Raw genomic sequence first — 14,047 nt, forward strand, 5'->3', positions numbered from 1 at the left:
TATACAGTAGACCCCCGCGAAGTACCGGTTCAGAGTTTGCGGCCTCATTCATTCGCGGATTTTTCCTTAGAACCTAATTAATAATTGTAAGAGGAAACCGCAAATATCCTCCACAATTTTTATGGCTTTTTTCGTGTGTAATACTGTACTGTAGAGAGAACAGGAAGCAGCTTTAGAGAAAACCACGACTTGGGATGGTGAAAGTAGCCAATAGAATTTGAAACTGCAACTCCCAGCAGTCCCTGCAGTGGCTCTGATTGGTCTTCTGCTGAGGGCACTGGGGCTGTTGAGGTCAAAGGATGTAAGCACAGCTTTTAAAAAGGGGGTCAGTGACCAAAAGCAAAAAAAAAGTTTTTGTAATTTGTGTTTCAAGTTCCTGTCTGTCTGCCTTCTGTTGAGTTACTTGTACTTATTCGTTTTGTCCTGGATAGTTCTGTGCATCTGGATGGTCTGCCATCTGCCTGTGTACATGAGGACTGTAAGTGGATTCATGGCCATCCTGCAAAGAATGGAGTGCTCCTGAACCCGTCCACCCATCTTCATCATTTCAGGAACTACAGGTAGGACTATCTTTACATTCCCATTCAACATGCGGATCTCTGGACTATCTATTTTCATCATTACATTTCATCCGTTGCCGTTTTTCATGAACTTTTTCATGATTTACTGTGTGTGTTTTGTTTGTGCTTTGTTGTATTTAATGTTTAATCGCCATAAGGGGAACAGGGGTGGTATCGTTGTTTTCTTATTTGATTTGTTTTCATTACATTTTTTATTTGCTGTTTGATTACTGGTTTGCTTTATTTTTGTCTCTGTTTGTGAGTGCACGCGGGTTGGGTCAAGGCTGGATGCATCCCTGGAATCTCCATCATAAAAATAAATAAATCCTCATCTTCTTGATTGCTGCTTCTTGTGCGACACTACACTTACTTAAAAGCCGGGACAGTGCCTGTCCTTTTAGGCTGATTGCTTTGTTTCTCTCTCCTCCCTCAGACATTCTCTGCTCCTGTTGGGGGCATGATGTTTGTCTATTCTTTAATCGATAACTAACTGCATACTGGGCTCCTTTTACTTCTGAAAGAGACGTGTTTGTTTAAAGTGTTTGAATAAAGTTCCTGGCTCTACAATCTCCCATGTTTCTGTGCAATTCTGTGACCCAAGCGTTGCACAGTGTACGTATTGTTCCAGTAGTTTTTAAAATAGTTTTTACAGTTAATTAGCAGTGTGTAAAATGATCAGTGTTGCAGTAATTGTGATGCTCTTTGCATGAAAAAAGTGTTGCATTAAAATTTCACTTTTTCTTTGTCAATTGTGACATTTACTTAAAGTGCAGCAAAAAAGTATTTGCCATCCAGGGATATATTAACCTCAAGTATGTGGCAGTTTAAGGATTAAAGCCCCAAGATGTCACCGAAACGAGCTGCACTGTCTAAGGCTTCTGGCAATGAAAATGCGCTTTCATGATTTACAGTACATATAGCGGTAACATCTGTACTTTTCATTCTAGCACTGAGACATAGCACCACATTCAAAATGAATATTCTGTTAGTAATTCAAAACTGATCTTACTGAAGGTTACTAAAAAACTGTATTGTGGATGTGTATTTATGTGAATTATTATGTTATTCCATTCCAGCTATGCTCTAAGTATTTAAAAATTATAATTAAAACAGTCTAAAATTCATTACACCTTGTATGTAAAAATATTAAATCTGTCTAGTATGTTCTTTCTCTGAACTCAGTACTGCATAATAAATTGAACTCATATTTTTACACTGTGTATAATTGTTATATATAATTTCCACATCTAATTATCTTTTAAAAGAATATATCTTGCAACATGCTGCATAAATGCTCATTCAAAAAAATGAATATGGTTTCAGCTTCACAGAGTTACAAAATATGAAGTACATTGGAAGCAAAACAGAATGAATATAAATACAGAGCATTTACTGTCTCAAAAACAGTGCGACTGAGAGAAAATGAAAGTCCAGCTGAAAAACAAACCTGTGGGTCTCCGTTGTGAGTTGGCTAAGAGTCCTATGAATTAGCTCTCTTGGTGACTTTTAGTTTGATCACCTGAGATGTCTTTTTAGACACCAGACTTCACTGTGTTGCCTAGCTGAGTCCAGACTTTGCCAGTGTGAATGACTCCTGTCTTTCGATCAAGTGATGTCTGAGATCTTCTGTTGTCATTGGCATGAGATACTGTAAGTGGCACTTCCAACGGATGAACCGAGGCTCTAGAACTGCCATTCTGTTAGCCTTAGGGACTATTTGAGTGAAATAAATCTAGAGATTTGCTGACACACTGCTAATTGCTTCTCATTTGTAGATATTTGAAGGAGAACTATTTTTCACCCTGTATTTATTAAGTAAAATATGCATTATATAGTGATGTCTTAAATTAAAACCAGTGAAAATAAAATATTCATATATGAAAATTACTGGCCTGCTTAGGCTTACTGGTTCTGTTAAACACATGTTCCTGTACTTTATTAATTCTGTTATACTCAGCTTATGATTAATGTAATCAAACATTTTATAAATTCGCTTCTTCTTAGTCAGGTTCCCATTCCAATACAATGATTTTTCCCTCAGGTTATTTCTAATTTTGGCACACTCCAGAGTGGCACACTCCCCAAAGGAAATATCCAATATATGTATCTTTATTTCTTTGAAGTGCTTACTTTGTCCTCAGTGAGTGATCTAGAAGAGGAAAAGCAACTTTGGGAATCTAATTTCTTGCTTTTGGACAACATTCAGGGACCTTGTACAGTATGTGAAAGTTAGTGCTGGTTAAGTGTCCTACTGAAATGAAATTCAGCGGGAAATATTTATCAAAGGCAGCTCTTACCAAACACAATATATATATAATTTAATTGAACTTCCAAGAAGAAAAGTGTTGTTTAGTTGGGGAACATATAAATTAACATTACACTTTCTTTACTTCTGCTTTGTACGATGCCAGGACAGATCACCATGACATTGCATTGATTGTAAAAGTCTCTCAATTTTCAATACAAGGTGCTTTGACTGATTTTTGACTGAGGCCCTCTAAAAGGTTGTGGCCTGTATTTTTTATTGCAAACTCACATGCTTAATGTGGAAATCTCCAATATATGTAGAATCCCTTGTTCGCCAGCAGGTATCTTAAAGTCAAGCAATGGAGATGGCTGCCTTGTTTTGTATTCACACCACAGTGATCTTTACCAGCATTCAATTAACTTGTTAACATGGAACTGCATTACAACTGGCACTACTGGCTTCAATTTGACATTTTCTGAAGTAAAAAACTGAAGTATGTTTAGATGTTTTTGGTCACTCAGTGGATCTGAAGGAACAGATCTGAAAGTGAAGACATCTATACTAATAAAAGGCAAAGCCCTCACTCACTGACTCATCACTAATTCTCCAACTTCCCGTGTAGGTAGAAGGCTGAAATTTGGCAGGCTTATTCCTTACAGCTTACTTACAAAAGTTGGGCAGGTTTCATTTCGAAATTCTACGCATAAGGAAGCTATTTTTCCCCATATAATGTAATGGAGTCTTGAGTTGGAGATGGCCGTGGGGGGCGGAGTTTCGTGTGACATCATCACGCCTCCTACGTAAGTACGTAGAGAACAAGGAAGAACTCCAAACAGCGATGAGCACAAAACGCCATTTCACAATTGAGAAGGCAGAAAAACATTATGAAGCAAATGATGCATACAAGCATATTCATAAGTACAGCTACTGCGGAAACAAAGCACGGCGTGAACCGTAAGTTTATATTAAATTAAGTTCATAGACAGGCTGCCACTAGCGTTTGTAATTTAGTGCCTGCCCATATAAGGCCGTCCATCAGCGGCAATCCAATACAAACACTGCCGGTAAATGTTCACGTGTGAAGGACTGTGCTTATGCAGAGGAAGATGAGATGGTCAGGGTGGTGTTTGGCACAAACTCATTGAAACTGCGAGAGAAACTTTTAAGTGCCGGGTCTTAGCTGACATTACGAGATGGCACCAGCACAGCTGGGAACCTTCGATGCAAGAACACCAAGCGGCTCACGTGAACTGACGCAATGCGCAGACAAAAAGCAACAGTTCCAAAGAGTGCTGAACAAAAACCGAATTACACAATTGAGAAGGCAGCAAAAAAATATGAAGCGTCTTATACATACAATCATATTCATAAGTGCAGCTACTGCGGAAACAAAGCACACGGTGGAAAAAGTGAATGTCCTGCTAAAGGAAGACAGTGTAAAAAAACCCGTGCATGCAGTTTGTCACATCACAGATAAAAGGAAGACGAGCTGTTTATTGATGCAGTAAGGAACTAATCGATGAATGAAACCTCTTATCTTTACAACGATTGACAAACACGGAATGTAACTTGAACACACATCCTACAAATACGACCCTGATTGAAAGAAATAATGATAATCAAATCCTTGATGACAGCAACATTCAATAACACTCACAAAACAATTACTGTATATTGACAATCATGTTACGTTATTTTTAAAATGTTCCCTTTTCTTTTCATAACTTCTACTTCTCCACTGCGATACGGGTATATATATATAAATGTATATATATACCCCGATCTACAATACATACTTTAGCATAGACAAGCCACACGCCGACATTCGAGGTTCGATTCCCGAGAGGGGGTGTACTGACTATGTACGCGCGCTACCGATTCATTTTACCTTCGCATCTCCTTGGTTTGGGACGTATGAAAAATATTAGGTTAACGCAGAATCATGTTACGTTATTTTTAAAATTTTCCCTTTCTTAGCACAAGCACAGCTGAGAAGCTTCGATGCATGTACTCCATAACGTTAAAAATAACGCATTTAATCACACTTTCAATTCCAAGCAAGCGGGAACTTTTGTCAATGCATGATTTCCTGGTACATCCATTACACTGATGCACACATCACAGCTACAAAAATGTTAGAGTCGGAATAAAGCGCGTTCCTACGACTGATCATTTCGACTACCCGAGCGAAGCCTTGATAAAAGCATGGTTTTGTGCACACTGAAAAGCAAGCAAAATTAGATGCATTACAGAAAGCGGACTTTGTGGCTCTTACTGGGGATCATTGGACTTCCGTGACCGTTAGTAATTCTAAATACATCTAATTACAAAATGTTCAATGATCACACTGTTTTAGCCTAATGTACAAAATAATTTTGGCTAATGTTACTCAGAGTTTAAAGAGTAAGCTGGTCAAATTACCTTTTATGTTTCTGACTTATTTTTTTAAGAAGAAAAACTGCACTTTATGTTGAAATTTTGGTTATTATTATTTAAAGACAATACTATTCTGAAAATGTACTTAAAGTACTTAAACTACCACTTTATTTTTAAGTCTGCCCAATTTTAACCAGGGATGATATTTTTGTTTCTGTTTTGAATTCAAATGCAGTTTAAAAGCTTTTTTCAGAAATTAAAACAGCTTCAGTTTACAATATTCATGTCCATGTCTATTATTTGATTCTGTAAGCCCACTAAAACCGTTTTAAATTAAAAAAAAACATTTGCGATTTGGGGCAAATTTACGTGTCGATTACATACGATTAATCAAGATTAATTCTTACACAGCCTCTAATTAATTGGATTAATTTTTTTAATCGAGTCCCACCCCTAATATATATATGTAGATATATATATGTAGATTTGTATATATATATGTGTATATACAGTATATATGTAGATATGTATATGTTGTATATACAGTATGTATATATATGTGTGTGTATATATACAGTATGTGTATATATGTATATGTATATATGTATGTGTGTATATGTATATATATAACTGTATATATGTATGTGTATAGATGTGTGTATATATATATATATATATATATATATATATATATATATATATATATATATATATATATATATATATATGCCAGCAACACTCATGACAATGACAAAACAATTACATTGTCAATCATGTTACGTTATTATTAAAATGTTTCCTTTTCTTTTTACTTCTCCGCTGCCAATCGCAGGTATTTTGCTATATATATATATATATAAATAGATAGATATGACAACAACACTCATATCAATGACAAAACAATTACATTAACAATCATCTTACGTTATTTTTAAAATGTTTGCTTTTCTTTTTCATAACTTCTTTAACACACTACTTCTCCGCTGCGAAGCACGGGTATTCTGCTAGTTGTAAATAAATCAGAGATAAACTGTTTAGAGAAAAGGTACAAACTGTATGAAAGTGCTCGGATATCAGGCTGAGGGCTGTCTCCTTAATAACTGAAATGAAACTTGCAGTTGACTGTTGTGATCTCTGATTTCCTTAAATTATTTATGCCTTTTCTGAGTGCATTCCAGACAATCCATACATGGAATCAGGGTTTTGACATTGAAGAGTTGTGAATAGTTGGTCAGTAATCCATATTTAAAAAGTTCATATTTTGTTTGCATTTTACTGTGTCACCATTTTAATTTCCTGAAGATCACTGGTATTTTACAACAACAACAACATTTATTTATATAGCACATTTTCATACAAACAGTAGCTCAAAGTTCTTTACATAATAAAGAATAGAAGAATAAATGACACAATAAGAAAGCAAAATAAATCAACGTTAATTAACATCGAATAAGAGTAAGGTTCAATGGCCAGGGGGGACAGAAAAAACAAAAAAACTCCAGACGGCTGGAGAAAAAAATAAAATCTGTAGGGGTTCCAGACCATGAGACCACCCAGTCCCCTCTGGGTATTCTACCTAACGTACAGTAAATGAAACAGTCCTCTTTGGATTTAGGGTTCTCACGGAAGGACTTGATGATGATGGTCACGTAGACTTCTGCCTTTTAATCCATCCATCATTGTTGGAGCATCATGAAGCTTTGAGTAGGTGGAGGTGGCGCAGGCCACCACCACAAAGAAACCGGAAAAAGAAACAGAAGAAAGAGTAGGGGTCAGTGCGGATTTTAGAGCCACCATGAATAATAATGATAATTAATTGAATATACAGAGCGTCAGGATTAAACTAAGATGAAGCTATGAGAAAGCCATGTTAAAGTAATGTGTTTTCAGCAGTGTTTTAAAGTGCTCTACTGTATCAGCCTGGCAAATTCCTATTGGCAGGCTATTCCAGATTTTAGGTGCATAACAGCAGAAGGCCGCCTCACCACTTCTTTTAAGTTTAGCTTTTGGAATTATAAGGAGACACTCATTTGAGGATCTGAGGTTACGATTTGGAATATAACGTGTCAGGCATTCCGATATATAAGATGGAGCGAGATTATTTAAGGCTTTATAAACCATAAGCAGAATTTTAAAGTCAGTTCTGAAAGACACAGGCAACCAGTGTAGTGACATCAAAACTGGAGAAATGTGTTCAGATTTTCTTTTCCTAGTTAGGATTCTAGCAGCTGCATTCTGCACTCTTGCAAATGATTTATGTCTTTTTTAGGTAGTCCTGAGAGGAGTGCGTTACAATAATCTAGTCTACTGAAAACAAACACGTGAATTAATTTCTCAGCATCTTTCAATGATATAAGAGGTCTAACTTTACTTATGTTTCTTAAGTGAAAAAATGCTGTCCTAGTGGTCTGATTAATATGCGATTTAAAATTCAAGTTACAGTCAACAATCACCCCTAAGCTTTTTACCTCCGTCTTGACTTTTAATTCTAATGTATCCAGTTTATTTCTAATAGCCTCATTGTATCCATTTTTGCCAATCACTAAGATTTCACTTTTCTCTTTATTTAACTTGAGAAAGTTACTATTCATCCATTCTGAGATACAAGTCAGACATTGTGTTAGTGAATCAAGAGAATCGGGGTCATCAGGTGCTATTGATAAGTACAGCTGTGTGTCATCAGCATAGCTGTGGTAGCTCACGTTGTGCCCTGAGATAATCTGACCTAACGGAAGCATGTAGATTGAGAATAACAGCGGACCCAGGATAGAGCCTTGTGGAACACCATATCAGATATCATGTGTCTTCGAGTTGTAAAACTAACAAAGAATTTTCTCCTTGCCAGGTAGGATTCAAACCAATTTAAGACACTGCCAGAGAGGCCCACCCATTGACTAAGGTGATTTTGTGATCAATGGTGTCAAATGCAGCACTCGGATCTAAGAGGATGAGAACAGATAAATGGCCTCTGTCAGCATTTACCCACAAGTCATTTACTACTTTAACGAGTGTAGTTTCTGTGCTGTGATTTGTTCTGAAACCTGACTGAAATTTATCAAGAATAGCATGTTTATTGAGGTGGTCATTTAACTGCATAATGACTGCCTTCTCCAGAACTTTACTTAAGAAAGGCAGGTTGGAGATGGGTCTAAAATTTTCAAGAGCTGAGGGGTCGAGATTATGTTTCTTAAGTAGGGGTTTAACTACAGCAGTCTTAAGACAGTCTGGGAAGACCCCCGTATCTAATGACGAATTTACTATGTCAAGAACATTATCAATTAGCACGCCTGATACTTCTTTGAAAAAATTTTTAGAAATTTTAACGCTTTGTATTTGCTGTCTCCCTATCAATTTTTCTCAGAATGCTACCCGTCTCTCTCATTGGCATTGTCATCAGAGTGGTAGCTTAAAAGATTGACCTAAGCAGTTCCCAGTGTATCTGAGTTGATCCTGTTTCGTTGCAATAAAAATCTACGTAATCTGGTAATTTTTCATATTTTCTTTAACTGTCTCTTGCAAGTCAATAAACAGACAAACCTAAAGGATGCCAGACAGGCCTCATCTGAAGCAAGGAGGAGGTATGACACGGAAGCCAGTGAGAGCCCCACAACCACATTGAAATACCTTCAAAGTTCAGTGGTAGACAATGAAGCAAAGGTGTCTCAGCCAGTGACATCAATAGCTAAGCATAACACTGACCCGTATGGAAGGACACCAAGTCAAGGAAAAGATGTGAAGTTACAACACGCAAAACGTGGGAAAGATGTGCAGGCTTCAAAATACCCAAAATCAGACCAGTGTCGCTTCTTGTCTGGAACCCAGAAACAGGCTTCACCTCAAGTAGCTCGACCCCAAAGTCTACGTCTTCCTGTGTAGACCCTAAAATACAGAACAGGCTTTTAAATGTTCAAAATAGCTTAAATGTTCCAAAAATATCAAAATGCCTCTCAAGAGAAACAAAACTGTCAAACCTTTGGCTTGTGAAACAAGTCCTCAATGAATCTCTAGAAAAAGATCTATTTGAATTTAATCAAATAAGAGAAAAACATTTAGGACACAGGCAGTCAATGAGGCAAAATAAGTTTGTCTAACAGGACAGTCCACAGCAATAAATCCTGATCTCTAATTCACCAATCATAAGCCAAAGATAGAAGCAAAACTTTAAAAAACCAGATAAAGTCTACAATTTATGAAAGCAGTCTTTGAAAGACAAACAAGTGCGATGAACCATTGAAGGTACTACTACCCAGCCTCAGATATACAGGCCGAGGGCGGTCCTGCAGCAGTGACGTCAGGGTGGCCCTGCCTCTTAGGGTTCCACCAATAAAACACAAGGAATCATACAGAACACTAAATAATAAATAAAGAGAACAAATAATGACATTTACATAATCAACAAAAACATATGAGAAATACATTGTGTACATAAGTGTTTTATACCATATGTTCTGTACCACTGCATTTTATTTTATATCTCAAACAAAGATGACAAGAAAAAATGGAAATTAACATAAGCAACAGAACACTCTGGCTGCAACATAGCAAGAGGGACTTGTAGTCAGACAAGATTAAGTGTAAAGAGTGGACATATTTTATACTGTATGTTCTGTACCACTGCAGTTTATTTTATATCTGAAATTCTTTTGCCATTTGGAGCCCAAAAGACTTCAGCTGTAGACGAGACACTTTGAAGGTTCAAATTCATTCTGCGACCCGAGACACTTTGAGGCCCATATGATGAACATTTCTAAGCCTTCTCAAAACCGAACTTTTAAATTAACACAAGGATATGGAATTATGCATGTTGCACAGTACAAAAGGCACACACTTTGTGTTTTACACTTAAGCGTTGTGAAAGAATGAGTCTCAACACACTGGAAAGGTTTGGGGAAGCCACCCACATATTGTCCCTGGCTGCAAAAGGTTAAAGAAGGAACAAGAACTTGTTGATAGATTGAGTTCCAGGACTGAACTGATGAGGTTTTGGGATGTCTTGTCTTTATATGCCAGAACCAGAAGTGACGTCATTCTGGGCATTGGAACCAGAAGTGTTGTTAAATCAGGCAGGTTTTCCCATATTTGGTCTGCAGAGATAACAGAAGTAGGTTTAGAGCACGTAATTACCTCCACTTGGTCTACTCGGCTCCCTCCTAGTCGCACGTATGTGACAACGTATAGTAGGACTAAAAGTGGTTTATTACTAGAAAAGACAAACTGTTTAACAATGCATAGATTAAAGGTACATGTCTGTGCCGAATGTAATATTATATAGTAATGGTGGAAAATTGAAAGTGTATGCAAGGAATAATTTGATATAAATCAGCAACCAGAATGAATTGTTGTTCTTGTTTAACACACTTCTCTTCATACTTGCAGTGAAGTCACCAGACATCCTCAGTAGGTACCCACAAGACAAAACGCGTCTTAGCCTGACAAGTCCAACAACAACTTTGCACCTCTTTAGGTTTCTGAGAGTGAGGGTGTCATTTCTCTAGAGAACACCTCTCCCAGTTATTTTCAGTAATGTAGAAAGCACCATAAATTCGATTAAAAATAAAAGAAGCGTTCCTTGTTTTCGTCACCATCTTGACCGAGGGAATGGGCCTTAGACCCGGATAGACATTGTTAGGCCATGAGAAGCACCAGAGAAAATAGATGACATAGAGTGGTGATTGTAATGAAATATTGGACTGTGGTAATAACACACCAGAAATTACATTACAGATACCTGACCACCAAGTGAATAATCTAAAGAGGCCCTACATGTGGAATCACAAGGCTTGACCATTTACACAAATTATATGATTTATTAGGAAATTTAGAAGGAAATTGTCTATTCTGTTGCATTAATGCCATGTGAGTCCAGTGTCATTATTAACACTTTTTTTCTTGGAAGTCCAGCAAAATATTAAAAAAATACAATCTTGTAAATGAAACATTGGGAGTGAACATAAGAAACATCCAATGTAAAATAAAAAAAAATCAGAATCTTAATCTTATGATATGGTTTTTACAATTTATCACAAATGAAAGAAGCAATAAACAATACACTGTGGCAGACGACCGGAGAGCTTGCCCCACCAGGACGCCCCTATGATGGAAGACCTGGGAGAAATGACATATTGGGGACAATACTTCCCCCGGAACACAAGGGGGCGAGTACGTCAGGACCACAGGCTTGGAGCTTGGAAGCTCAGCCCTGTTGGGGCCTGTGTTCACTGTCAGGGGGCACCTGAATGCTTGCGGAGCCCTGGACAATAGCACTTCCATCACACTCAGAAGTGCTGCTAGAAGAAGGTCTAAAGGTGCCTGGAGTACTTCCGGGTGTCCATGCAGTACTTCCACCACAATCGGGAGTGCTGCCGGAAAGTAATTGGATAGCACCAGGAATACTTCTAGGTGCAATATAAAGGAGGCCGCCATTCTGGAAGCCGGAGTTGGGAGGTGGAGAACAGAGGTTGTGGGAGATAAGTGCAGGCAGAAGAAAGGAAAGACAGAGGAAGAGAAAAAGAAAAGAAGAAGGGACTGAGATATGTTTGTGGGCAATCTATGCACTGTGTTGTGTTGTAAAAGAAAGAAAGGAAATTAAAAGTGTGTGCTTTCAGGACTTGTGTCTCGGGTTAAACTTCCACAGCACTCACCCTTTAACTTTTTGTTTTTTATTCCAGAGGGATTTCCATTTGGACCACCAAATCACCAGGGCCATCGAAAAGATGCACATTAGGCTGCCATCAGTTCCACTGCCCACCATCCTAAATTTAAGCCCACTAAGCAGTCCAGGGAAGGGCAGGAAATGTGGAAAGCTTTGTTGTTCAAATGTATGTTGGCATCATATGACAAATTCACTGTCACACACGTGAACACATACAGGTAACAGTTGAGCTCTGGTGATTGGATTTCTCTGCTGCTCCAGGGGTTGACGCTGTGCCCTAATGCCATTTCTCTTCCTCCCTCTACAAACTCGAGGATGGCGGTTATAACACCACTGACATCACTTCCGGTGTCCAACCTCCTGGACCCGCCTCTTCCTGCCGGAGACCCCCATCTTGAGACAGTTCAGGTGGGAACTTGCATCTGGAAAGACGTTTCTGCAATTATTGTGTGCTTTTTTTGTGTGATTATTGCACTTTAACTATATGGGGTCACCAGGGTGGTGCCTCAACTCTTTATTGTGGTCTGTCTGTTCTTTTACACCATCTATACTGAACTGTGCTTTGTGGCTTGTAAATTTGGCTTTGAAGAATGCCTTTTGTTAAAGATAATTTAATATTTAAATGTAATCTGCTCTGGAGGCCAGGAGCCATTTCCAAGTGTGTGTAAAACCACTCTAATAATTTATTATATAGGGTGTAATTTTAAACTGAGGGCAGAAAAGATTTGCGAGGTAACATTTTGTCTTTATCTCTTTATCTGGTGTTGGTTACTCAATGTCAACTGTAAGTATTTTAAATGTACAAGACAAAGAAATAAGTTAATATTTATTATCAGAGGTGGGTAGTAACGAGTTACATTTACTTGAGTAACTTTTTAAAAAAAGAGTCGTTTTATTGCACCACACTTTTTAGTTTTAATTGAGTACATTTGTGAAGAAGAAACGCTACTCTTACTCCTCTACATTGGGCAACACTCGAATCGTTACTTTTTTTCCATTCGATTCGCTATATTTTTGCCAGAGAGAAGCTGCCAGCGGATCTACTGCATGACTGTTTCACCAATCAGACATTGCAACAATAATCACAAGACTCCATTTCACCAATCAGACACAGCCATGTAGTCACATGACCACACACAAACTGTGGTGGCATAGCGGCATGAAGGGAAAGAAAGAATACATGAAAAATGAGAGTCAACTCCTGCTGAAGCTTAACCATCACTTCACTGAGTGAAGAACAAGCAGGTTTTAACCAAACATGCACATACACAGACAGTCATGGTGAAGTGAGACTTCTTGTACGTGCACAAGCTGCCTTGTTCTAATGTTATTTTCTGTCAGCTGTGCTATTTGGAGGACAAGTGAATATGCAGTATTGTACAATACATCTGTCACTGTAAGTAGTCTGCACTGTTCAGACATACGTGTTACCTACTGTAGGTATCGGCTTCCAAAGCTTTGTTGTGAAAAACTGACATTTGGAACTTTGTCTTATTTGTGCATCTTAATTTTGTAAAAATGTTATTTATTTTTACTCACTTTTTTATTTATTATTTGGAAATAGCAGAATTTGCACATTATTTTATATTTTTGTCTGTTTTATTACAACATTTCTAAAAAATAAATCATTTATTATGACCAAACAGTTACTCAGTACTTGAGTAGTCTTTTCACCAAATACTTTTTTGCTCTTACTTGAGTAATTTTTTGAATGACTATTTTTTACTTCTACTTGAGTAATATTATTTTGAAGTAACGCTACTCTTACTTGAGTACAATTTTTGGCCACTCTACCCACCTCTGTTTATTATTAACATTTGAGGTACAATTGGTTCCATTTCTTTTTTTCAGTTGGAGCACAGACAGGTGAAGTGACCTGCTCAGGGTGGTCACACAGTGCCAGTACGAGGATTTGAACCCACAACCTCAGTCTTTCACCACTATGCCACACTGCCTAAGGTTGAGTGCAATCAAGATTTTTCTTTTTCATTTCCTCGACATGCCTTATTGGCGGAAATGGAGGAGCGTAGTGTCATGGAAAACAAGTGTAGGATGGACGGTACATATTTCAAATTTATTTGAGTGTGATGTATAATTTTTGATGAAGTTTCCTTAAGGCAGGGGTCCTCAATCACAGTCCTGGAGGGCCGCAGTGGCTGCAGGTTTTTGCACCAACCCAATTGCTTAATAAGAAGCTCAAGTAACTCTTTT

The 14,047-nt window shown here is 37.7% G+C and overlaps 1 long non-coding RNA gene across 1 annotated transcript; it reads left to right on the forward strand.

Annotated features, from left to right (window-relative positions):
• The first annotated feature begins 518 nt into the window (after positions 1–518).
• On the forward strand, positions 519–13,729 carry LOC120517876. The gene is made up of 4 exons (XR_005631128.1): positions 519–560; positions 11,853–12,054; positions 12,151–12,244; positions 13,688–13,729. It is a non-coding gene; the product is annotated as an uncharacterized LOC120517876 (long non-coding RNA).
• Positions 13,730–14,047: the final 318 nt, after the last annotated feature.

The sequence above is a fragment of the Polypterus senegalus genome, chromosome 1 (genome assembly GCF_016835505.1).
Source record: "Polypterus senegalus isolate Bchr_013 chromosome 1, ASM1683550v1, whole genome shotgun sequence".
Taxonomy (NCBI): Eukaryota; Metazoa; Chordata; class Cladistia; order Polypteriformes; family Polypteridae; genus Polypterus; species Polypterus senegalus.